Genomic DNA, 12,421 nt, shown 5'->3' with positions numbered 1-12,421 from the left:
GCTTGATAAACCTAAAGATAGGAATATATGCAGTACAAAAGGGTCCCTCTGAGCGTGCTCTACATTTTCTCACAAGCCCACGGCCTCTGCAAAAACATCCCCAACAACCATAGAAAATGCACATCTTATTCTGCTGCTCCTTTCTGCAGACACCGATTTGGTTTTTAACGAGGAACGAACTTGCACTCATGATCCAAATTTTAAAGCTTCTAGGTCACTGTGTAAGAAACAGATGAATAGGTTTGGCTTTTCCTTGCTTTGGATCAGCTAAAACAATTATGCCCTCTAGCCTCTGAAATCTGTACTGCAAAAGCCATTTTAACAGTGGTTGCTTCAGCTTTATCCTCCTCAACTTTTGTTCTTGAACTCAAAAGTCAGCAAAAATGTGATTCAGATTCACAGAAACTGCTCCAGGTGAAAGTAAAGCAAACAGTCTCATTTGGCTGCATAAACATGGCTATCGAGCAGCTCATTTGCCTTCCTAACTCTATCAAAAAAAATTTTTAATTACTTTTATGCTATACTTTTATGATCATATTTTTAAAACTTTACTTATAGGAAAAATACTCCCTAAAATATTGCCAACTGGGAAGTTATCCACCAGTTCCTAATAAAGGCACACGATTAAACTCATAATGACAAATTATGAAAGTTGCCTGCCTGACCTTCATTAACCATCTGGCATTTAGGATGCTGATGTTTAAAAAGCCATCTCAGCACCTATAAAAAAGGCTTTGATTTGATCGATTTCCGCTTCTTCTTTGAGGCCATCAAGCAGGAGTTCTGAGAACACTTTCTGTTTGTTTACTTGTTCCTTTGATCCCTTTATGTCCTGTCTGCACACAATGGTGCACCTCACATTGAAAGAACTCGTAGCTCAATGGAACAGGATAGAAAGCCCAGAGATAAACCCACGCACATATGGTCACCTTATCTTTGATAAAGGAGGCAAGAATATACAGTGGAGAAAAGACAGCCTCTTCAATAAGTGGTGCTGGGAAAACTGGACAGCTACATGTAAAAGAATGAAATTAGAACACTCCCTAACACCATACACAAAAATAAACTCAAAATGGATTAAAGACCTAAATGTAAGGCCAGAAACTATCAAACGCTTAGAGGAAAACATAGGCAGAACACTCTATGACATAAATCACAGCAAGATCCTTTTTGACCCACTTCCTAGAGAAATGGAAATAAAAACAAAAATAAACAAATGGGACCTAATGAAACTTCAAAGCTTTTGCACAGCAAAGGAAACCATAAACAAGACCAAAAGACAACCCTCAGAATGGGAGAAAATATTTGCAAATGAAGCAAGTGACAAAGGATTAATTTCTAAATTATACAAGCAGCTCATATAGCTCAACATCAAAAATACAAACAACCCAATCCAAAAATGGGCAGAAGACCTAAATAGACATTTCTCCAAAGAAGATATACAGATTGCCAACAAACACATGAAAGGATGCTCAACATCACTAATCATTAGAGAAATGCAAATCAAAACTACATTAGAGAAATGCAAATCAAAACTACAATGAGGCATCACCTCACACCAGTCAGAATGGCCATCATCAAAAAATCTACAAACAATAAATGCTGGAAAGAGTGTGGAGAAAAGGGAACCCTCTTGCACTGTTGGTGGGAATGTAAATTGATACAGCCACTATGGAGAACAGTATGGAGGTTCCTTAAAAAACTACAAATAGAACTACCATATGACCCAGCAATCCCACTACTGGGCATATACCCTGAGAAAACCATAATTCAAAAAGACACATGCACCCCAATATTCATTGCAGCACTCTTTACAATAGCCAGGACATGGAAGCAACCTTAGTGTCCATCAACAGATGAATGGATAAAGAAGATGTGGCACATATATACAATGGAATATTACTCAGCTATAAAAAGAAACAAAATTGAGTTATTTGTAGTTAGGTGGGTGGACCTAGAGTCTGTCATACAGAGTGAAGTAAGTCAGAAAGAGAAAAACAAATACCGTATGCTAACACATATAGATGGAATCTAAGAAAAAAAAAAGTCATGAAGAACCTAGGGGTAAGAGAGGAATGAAGACACAGACCTACTAGAGCATGGACTTGAGGATATGGGGAGGGGGAAGGGTGAGCTGTGACAAAGTGAGAGAGAGGCATGGACATATATATACACTACCAAACGTAAAATAGATAGCTAGTGGGAAGTAGCCACATAGCACAGGGAGATCAGCTAAGTGCTTTGTGACCACCTAGAGGGGTGGGATAGGGGAGGTGGGAGGGAGGGAGACGCAAGAGGGAAGAGATATGGGAACATATGTATATGTATAGCTGATTCACTTTGTTATAAGGCAGAAACTAACACACCATTGTAAAGCAATTATACACCAATAAAGTTGTTAAAAAAATAAAAAAAATTTTTAAAATAAAAAAAAATAAAAGAAAGAACTCAGCAGCAGTTCTCAGGAACAGGAGTTTCAATGCCTTTATCTTGGGCCACCTTTAACAGAATTTCATCATTTTCTCTTTGATTTTGAACAGTGCATATATTTGCACACACTAACAGCATTCTGGCAAGTCTCCTTCATGGATTTGGAATTCAGATTGGTTGTCAGGTTTTTGAAAATACCTTCCTACCTGAATTGGATCATGGCTGATTGCTCTGATCAAGTGTAGTACATATTAAGGAGAGAAAAAAAAATATTGAGAAGAGACCTTAGTCAATCTAGTTTTATTTCATGGACAAAAACAAATAACTGGTTTATTTCAGTGAGGCAACATTAAGGATTAAACGCTTCCAGCAATCAGTTTCTGGGTGTCTAAACCCAAATGACTGATCTTATCTGGTTATTTTAAAGGCTACTGAGAAATAAAATGAGAGTAGTTTGGGAGATCTTCCCTGGTATAGAGAAGATTTGATTCATAGCAATAGCTATGTGTACCCGGATATTTTGTGTTACACAAACTTCTGCATTTGACATCTCCACCAGAGGGAACAAATAAATAGATGAAAATCACCTTGGAAACTTTAAGAGCTGAAACCATCTTGGAACTTCAAAAGATCTTATAATTTCAGAAGTGGAGGAATGGTATGCTCAGGAGCAAGGCTGCTTAACGGATCCCCCAAAGCCCAGATGACTATCTTCCCGTGACTTTTTCTTAAATTTTCATTATTTTACATTGCTTAAAATTCTCACCAATGAGAAATTCATTTGATTAATTAATATCAAAGCCTCTTATAAGGATTGCAAAAACTTCTGGGATGGTTAAGGTAATATCTGTCATTCAGGAAGGTATGTATATAACTGGGCAGGATTGGTTTAAAAAATCTTTGGGACAACAAAGGATATTTTGTTTAAGTTTTCAAAATCATATTGCATGCAAGGAAATTCAGTATAAGTCCTGTTTAGGAGGCCTTCCTCTCTAGCATTATAAGCATTATATAGGAATCCCAAGTAGCCTGGTGTTGGGCTCATCAGAACTGCATTGAGATCCTTATTATTCATCATTACGTGGTTTTCTGCTGATCATTGCATCTGCTGCCTCTGCACCCAAGTCAGCCACTGGGCACAACTATCAACCACTAGACCCCACCACCCCTCCACTTCTTCTACTTATAGCTGGGTTCTTCCCTCTTATTCAATTAACAGAGCCCTCCTTCTCTTAAAAAAAAAAAAAAAAGAGTCAGGATTTTGAAAATAAAAAGTTCTTAACCTTAAGGCTCCAGACCTTCAGGATACTTGCCCTTTTGAGCACTTGCCCTCTTCATTGCCCTGCTCCAGGACTAAGAATTAGGTAGAATTTCTCTAAGCTTCATGTCTTTCCTCTCGAATGCCATGGCCCTCTCACAGGATGCAGAGCTTAGACTGACACTGCTGGTCCTGACTAGCTCCACGCAGGTAACCTCTGGGCCTCCACTCTCTCACTTATGAAATGGGCAGCCTTGCAGGATTAGCTATCTAAAGGATTAGGTATCTAAAACTCCTACTATGAGTCTGACCCATATTGGTTCTGTGGCAGTATTTTTCTTTTCCTTTAGCAAGATGTCTCTGAAGCTCTAAATTACCCACTTATGAAAAAAATGGAAACATAAACCCACTGTAAATTGGGTATTACTTGTAATGAGCAAGGGTCTTACCACATTAACAGTGATTCAGAATCAACCTGTAGCACAAATTCTTCCTGGTACTCCTACTGAACTACTTTTTTTTTTTTAAACAATTCACAAATTTTTGGTAGATTTGATTCATTTTAGATTTTTAAAATATTATTTTAATAAAATTCCTCCTTAATGGAGAGCTTATCCATTACTGATAATTCCGTGAACTATTTCTTTCAACTCCAATAGGAAAACATCAGGGAAGAAATTTTGCTTCCTCTTCTGTGTATAATGAATCTTTTCACATTTCTTCTAGTTAATTTCTTAAAAAATTAAAATGAATGACAGCTTGAGCCATGCTTCTCACATTCATCTGTGGCGTTGTGTGGTTAACAGTCCAATCTCACATTTACATGGGACCAGCTGTCAAAGATGGCACCACAGGGAATGCAATATAATTTTAAGACATGTTGCAGAGTCACATATGTCCATAAATCTAAATCCACTAGAATGCTCATGGGAACACAGTCATCACCAGATTTGAAAATAAATCCTTTATTGCTTTCATTTTGAACTTCACCCTTTACTTGACTCAAATTATTTTTATCAGATAATGGATGAGGGCCCTCATAATGAGCGAACAAGTTTCTGGGAGCAATCGCATTTGCAAAACTTCTTAAAATTCTTGTCAGAGCCCAGTCTGAACATAACCAGGGCAACTGTCTCTGTTCCCTTGAAGAAAAACCTTCTTGTGGAATGAGCCAATTCTACACCTTGGAAGAGTTTTTCAATACACAAAAATTGAGGGAAATTGGGCATGTTCTACAAACCTCTCTGAGCCTCCAGGACCTCATCTGTGGGCAGAAAATATTTTCATATGGGAGAATTAGACAAGATACAGGGAGGAAATGTGGTCAATTTATTATGCCCTCAATGGGAGTTCCTTCCTCCAAACTTGGACCTTGGTAAATCACTGCTTAAAATCAGTCACCATCAACCTCCTCTCATTCCTGTAGTTCCACCCCAGAACCCTCCTCATAGGCTGCCTTTCCCCACCCTGTATCACTGTAATTGTCTAACATCTCCAGTTCTTCATAGGGACCCCTAAGTGATACTGAAGAAAATCCCATGGCTGGAATTATAGATTCATGATTCTGGCCTCAGAAGAACTCCTCTGTCAGCCTTACACATGGCCCAGAGTGTTCTTGTGTCCATTCACCACTGGGGGCTAGTTGCCTCATTCTCCATCATGGTCTCTACTATCCCTCACTACCCATTCTCTTTCTCAGCAGATGATCTTTCCTCCTATGACACTAAAAAAAGAGAGACCCCAAGGCAGGTGTTCAACTTCTCATTCCTCCTCTACTCCCATCTGAGCTCTGTTCCTCACTTATTTTTTTTCCATGTCAAGTGTATCTTCAGTCTTGCCCTCTTCAGTGACTTCTCCTCTGCATATAAATGTGACCAAGCCTCTCCAATCCAAAAAGAACTCCTGTCAATCTCCTCTAGCTACCTTCAACCCCCAGTCTTATTTCTCTTTCACTGCCAGTATTCCCGAAAGTGTGTCCTGGACTTATTGTCTCCATTTCCATCCAGTCTGTATTCCACTCCTTCCATGTAATCGATGCTGCTATGATTAATGAGTGCATTAATTCCATTCCTAGGAATGTTGCTAGGCACTGGGGATACAGTAGCAAACAAGGCAGATATGATTCCTGCCTTCATGGAACATAAAGTATAGGAGGTGTATCAGATTGGGACTTTTGAAAAAACAGTTGTCGAGACAGGATTAGATGTGCAAGAGATATATTGAGGGAAATGCCTGGGCAGGATACAGGAGCTGGCATAGGCAGGGAGAGCTCTTAGATGCTGTGCAAGTAGAGAAGGAAGGAAGGGTTGGATGAGAAAAGTCACAGGCCATAGCGAAGCTCTAAGAAAATCTCAGCTGTGCTGATGAGACATCACTGAGAAAAAGTTTCCTGTTAGAGAAATTGTGTTGAGCAGGAGTGGACTGGCTCTCCTACCACTGCTGTGCTCAGTCAGTGATTGGAGCAGCCTGTGGGAAGTGTGTCTTAGTGCTGCCAGGGGCAGCAGGGAGAAATTATCAGGAACTATGTTCCTTACAGCAGGCTGGAGATCTGGACAGCCCTTCTCCAGGACTGCCATATAATGATAACCATGCTCTCCCTCCTTCCATTCTAAATTCCTCTCACCCCCAGATATCTCCTTTGCTGGTCTTGTTGGCTTACCTAGTGGTATAACCCAAACCCTCATACCTGATGGGTCTGACATCTTGGAAATCATACCCGTCTCAGGCCAGGGTTGTTGCACATGCCTGTTCATAGAGTTAAAATTGTGCCAGGAGTACCAAGAAACAGCCAGGTGGACGATCTAGGTTCCACATATCTTTTCTGCCCTCATTTTGTCAATACACCTCCTACCTCCTTCTGCTGGTTGGGGTAAATTCTCTCTGCCAAGATGGTGACTCCTCTTCTCACCTGCTGATCCTTGGACCTGAGGATCTAGCAGCAGTCATAGTTGGTAGTTCACAGGGACACTTGCTATGCTTCCTCACAAGAGTGTGCCCCTTTGGTGACCAGGCCCTCTAGCCCTGCAGAGTTCAGAATTGAATGGGGGAGAAGCACAGGGCTCCCCAGTAGGTCTTGAGAGTGAAAATAAGTGGGGCCACTTCTGTGCCTACTTCTGGTTCCCAGATGTATGTATTCTTCCTATGGAGACCATTTAGAGGTCCTCTGATGCCAGCCCATGCTTGTAGCATGCTGTGCCTAAAGATGGTACTTCAGATGTGCCTTCAGAAGGTTGTTCCAGTATTCTGTGAGGCTGGCTGATTCTGGATGGGACAGTGGGTGATAGAAACTGTGTTCTTTGCTGAGAAGTGGTTCCCCTGATTGGATGCCATGTTATGTGGGATTCCATCCAATGGATCAAGCATTCTGTAAGCCTCAAGACAGGGATGCTGCCTGAGGATCTATGAAGAGGAAAGGCAAACTCATATCCAGAATAGGTATCTATCCCTCTGAGGGTGCACTACTGGCCCTTCTAAAGTAGAAGGGTCTCAATATTGTTCACCTGCCACCAAGTAGATGGCTGGTTTGCTTAAGGAGTAATGCCAGATTGAGGGATCAACACCGATTTGTTTCTGTTGCTCACAGGTTCAATATTCAGAGGCAGTGGCAGCTAGATCAGCCTTAGCAAACGGAAGTACACGTTGTAGATTCATGTGTAGCCTTCATCTCTTCTACTGGGTCATCGTTCCCGTTCTGTGGTGCCGGTAATGAAAGCTGGCTAATGCCAACTGCCTTTTTTTTTTTTTTTTACTTGCTTGTTCATTGTCTCTTCCATAGCAGATATTTTCTGCTGGGCATTACTGTGGAAAACAAAAATCCTCATACTTTGTACCCGCTACCATTTGCTATCTATTTGTGTCTACACCAGAACTTCTTGTCTCTGATTTTCCAGTGCTTTACCTTTTAGGCTCCTGGTTAATGACCTGGTTAGGTCATTGGTCACTGCTGAGGAATCTATATATATTCTTGCCTTGAGTGACTTTTTATTACACACACAGTTGATGATGAGACATATTACTTGCTCACTGGGAAGATTCTGCCTCTCCATTGTGTTACGGAGCCATCTCTGAATACGGCTATATACAATTGCCGTTCATTTTTAGTTTGTACCCACATATTGACCTGATCCATATGCAAACCAAGCTTAGGCTTTTTTCCCCTCCTACAGCTGGTCATAAAGGGCCCTATAGATAGTCATAGATGTGATCTGGGACAGGGGTTCTTGTACAACTGCGGTAAAGGGCTAGGCTACCTGTTCATGCAGCTTATTTGTGCCCTCTGGTCTTGCTTCTGCTTGTAGATGTTAAGTGGCACTGATCAACTTTGCCCCTTGGGATACCATGCTCTTTTAATTTTCTCCACCACTTCCTGGATCACATATCCTTGGTTGCCCCTCTATCCTTGCTGGTTGTTATGATAATTGTGGCCTTCTGGCTTTTAGTGGTTGAGTTCCACTGACTGGCCGCTATTACTTCACTTCCCATCATGAGTCCAGTTCTGTGATCTCCCTGGCCTGCAGACGAGGCCGCCCCTGAACTCTTGAATGTTGCTGGTGCCCCTCTCATCAGCACATTCCCAATGGCCTTGGTATCTTCGGGGCCCCTCTGTGGAATATATAATCCTGCAGTAGGTCTTCTGGTTTCAATAATATATCTACTTTAGCATCCCACTTTCTTTAGCCTTTTTATTCCCTCCTATATTATGTGCAGGGCAACTCAGGCATTTCTACTTTGTCTAGCATAGGACATTGTGTTTTCCAGGCTTCTAAGAGCCATCATAGCTGAAGGTTTGTCCATCCCCTTGAGTCCTTGCCAGGGTGGTAAATCCTGTGTCCTGAGAAAGTGTCTCAAGTTACTGAATTTTTGTTTATCCAGTTTTATGTTGTGATTCCCTTGATCAAGTACCCCCCCCCCCCGCCCAAATTCAATCCTAGAGGAAATCCCCCAGCTCATATATAATACATGCTGATTAATTCTTGCAGCTCCTTCAACAGAAATCTCTTTCCTTCCTTCTTAGGTACAGTAAGTCCCCAGTCAGATTATGTGTGGTTAATCCTAGTAATTAGCCTGCAGCCAGAAGTGCTGGTAGAATTAACTCCTGAGGGGGTTATCTATTGCTTTATGGGGAAACGAGCTCAGCAGAATCTTCCTTCTTGGGGCTTCTAGCTCTTCCTCCAGAGAGGTGGGCCACTTCTTCAAGCTCTAATATTTCAGGGAGCTCTACAAAGAAGTACCCACCCAGATGTCCCCATTTCACATTTCAGGGTCCCAGGTTTTCCCAATTTCAGTCCTTACTTTATCACACATACCTGCTTTGGCTGAGTACTTAAATATCACTAGAGTTCAGGAACCTCAACTACTGGATCCTGATTTTGCTCCTCAGCTATGATGCTTTCCCTCTGCAGGATATAAAGGCCTCATTGTAAACTACCAGGTAAGCGCTCACTTTGACCCTTTAACTGTTAGGAGCTCTTGGTTCCTAATTATGCCTCTGTGAGGCTTCAATACAACTTAGTAGTAACCAGCCAACAGCACTGCAGGCCGTGTTCTCCCCATGGTTTTCAGATGCCTGTACCATCTCATCAATGAGGGCATTCCCCTCCACTGAATGCTTCCCAGATCACCACCTTCCAGCATCAATCCAGACTTCTTTTCCAACCTCATCTCCTGCCATCTGTCTTCTCTCACAAGCACGTTAAGTTCCTCATCATACTCCAAGCATTTTTTTGCCGCATCAGGCCTACATTACATGCCTTTGCCGACAGTGTTGCCTCTGCCTACAATTTCTGCTTTTCTGTACCTCTGTGACTCATTGTTCAAGTTCATCTCAAGCATCACCTGAGAAAGTCATAGAATAGACATGCATTTGTTTTACGGTCAAACAGACCTGGGTTGTAATTCCAGTTCCACCACTTACTGCTGTAAGAATCCAGCAGCTCCCTTGGTATGTAAACTCTTCAGTTGGGGCTCAGACTGCAGCGATTACGAGTCTCCTGGTGCACCACAGAGTGCAGTGCCAGGCTATGGTGAGGATGCAGTAAGGTGCCCATATGGGGTGCAAATGGAGCTGGACTGGGGTTTTTTGAATGCATCCAAGGACTTCTAAACATCAAACTACCTCTGCAGGCCATGGGAACCCTAAACCAGTGAGAAGAGTTGAGGTAGTGATTGCTGGAATGAGTGGTAAGACGTGGCGCGGTTGACTTAGCAGTTAAGATACTGGAGCCAAGGGGATCTAGACTCAAATCCTGACTCTGGTGCTCAGTTGTATGACTGTAGGCAATTTATTTAAGCTATCTGAGCCTCAGTTTCCTCCTGGGAAACCTGGAAACAGTAAATGTAGCTCAGAGCATGGTCATGTGGGTTGACTGAGGGAACACATAGAAAGCATCCAGTACTCTGCTCAGCATGTTATAGGAACTGGCTGGATGTAAAAATGACATTGATTAGTCCCCACTGCTGTCCCAGGTGAGGATCTCTTTTTAGGACAGAGGACCCATCAGAGATGGTGAAAGGGATGTAAGCGGAATCCATGCACGATGAGCCCAGCTGGCCTCCTTTGTCTTTAAAGCTCTTTCCCCTTCCTTCTTTCTTGACTCTTCTCCTTTGTATTCGGTGCTCCATTTCTGCCCGGATTGCTGAGTGCAGTCCCTCCCAGCTTGTGCCCAGTGCTTTGAATCTCATTTACTCCCTCACCTCATCAACATTTACCTGTTCTGTCCCCCTTTGATTAGGGCCTTGCTGGGGAGCCACCTAATTAATCTGGGGAAGCAATTAAGGGCAGGGCATTAGTGGCTTGTAATGTTCCGTTCCTCTTAGGGCATCTACTGTAAATTTAATAGGGGTCTCCTTAACTCGATGCAAAGGAGTGACTAATGGGCTAATTTCAGGACTCTTGCAAGGTCAAAATCCAATTGGAGGACTGAACAGGAGAGTGAGTGCCAGGCACTGGCTGACAGCAGTGCTCTCCTGTTCCTTGAAGTCGGTTCACTTCGCTGAGGGAACAGAGCTGCTTCAAGGAGCACACCACGCTGAGCTATGCAGTGGAGAGGGCCCAGACAGGAGCATCTCTGAGCCACTGCTTTGGATTGGGGCCTTTCTTGCCAGGACTGGAGGAGAAGCCTCTTCTCAGGTCTTCCTGCTTCCTTGAATAAGTCTCTTTCTAATTTTTCTTCCAAACCACTGGTGGAGGACCTTTAGAAGATACCATTCTAAGGATGTCATCCTCTTGCTTAAAAATCTGTTATTGGGTCCCGGTGACCTTCAAAATATAGTCTGAACTCTTCAGCCGGACACAAAGCCCTCCTGCCTGGTCTCTGCTCCCTCCTCCAGGCTCAACTCCTGCCATCCCCATCACACATTCACATTCCAGACCAATCAAATGACTTGCTGTTCCCTAAAGTCCCCTGGACCCACATTTGCAGTTCCCAATGCCCAACTCACCTCACTCCTACACCGCCACCATCTCCTCTTTCTCCTCCTCCCATAGATTGCCCCATGGGCTCCTATTCATTTTTTCAAGACTCATCTGTTATTACATCCTGGTAAAGTCTTCGCTATCCCTCACCCTCACTCCACGTTGGCAGACTGAGCTATTTTCTCTTCTGTCCTACCAAGTGTACCTCTGTGATAATATTTCCACTTTTAAAAAGTTACTTGTTTTACACTCCAGAAAGTAGGTGTAGCGGAAACTTACTTCAACATAATAAAGGCCATATATGACAAACCCACAGCCAACATCGTTCTCAGTGGTGAAAAATTGAAACCATTTCTACTAAGATCAGGACAAGACAAGGTTGCTCACTCTCACCACTATTATTCAACATAGTTTTGGAAGTTTTAGCCACAGCAATCAGAGATGAAAAAGAAATAAAAGGAATCCAAATCGGAAAAGAAGAAGTAAAGCTGTCACTGTTTGCAGATGACATGATACTATACATAGAGAATCCTAAAGATGCTACCAGAAAACTACTAGAGCTAATCAATGAATTTGGTAAAGTTGCAGGATACAAAATTAATACACAGAAATCTCTTGCATTCCTATACACTAATGATGAAAAATCTGAAAGAGAAATTAAGGAAACACTCCCATTTACCATTGCAACAAAAAGAATTAAATACCTAGGAATAAACCTACCTAAGGAGACAAAAGACTTGTATGCAGAAAACGATAAGACACTGATGAAAGAAATTACAGATAAGACAAACAGATGGAGAGATATACCATGTTCTTGGATTGGAAGATTCAACATTGTGAAAATGACTATACTACCCAAAGCAATCTACAGATTCAGTGCAATCCCTATCAAGCTACCAATGCATTTTTCACAGAACTAGAACAAAAGATTTCACAATTTGTATGGAAACACAAAAGACCCCGAATAGCCAAAGCAATCTTGACAAAGAAAAACGGAGCTGGAGGAGTCAGGCTCCCTGACTTCAGACTATACTACAAAGCTACAGTAATCAAGACAGTATGGTACTGGCACAAAAATAGAAATATAGATCAATGGAACAGGATAGAAAGCCCAGAGATAAACCCACACACCTATGGTCAACTAATCTATGACAAAGGAGGCAAGGACATACAATGGAGAAAAGACAGTCTCTTCAACAAGTGGTGCTGGGAAAACTGGACAGCTACATGTAAAAGAAGGAAATTAGAACACTCCCTAACACCATACACAAAAATAAACTCAAAATAGATTAAAGACCTAAATGTGAGGCCAGAAACTA

This window comes from Tursiops truncatus, chromosome 3, assembly GCF_011762595.2.
Source record: "Tursiops truncatus isolate mTurTru1 chromosome 3, mTurTru1.mat.Y, whole genome shotgun sequence".
Lineage (NCBI taxonomy): Eukaryota > Metazoa > Chordata > Mammalia > Artiodactyla > Delphinidae > Tursiops > Tursiops truncatus.
This window is presented reverse-complemented; position numbering follows the sequence as displayed.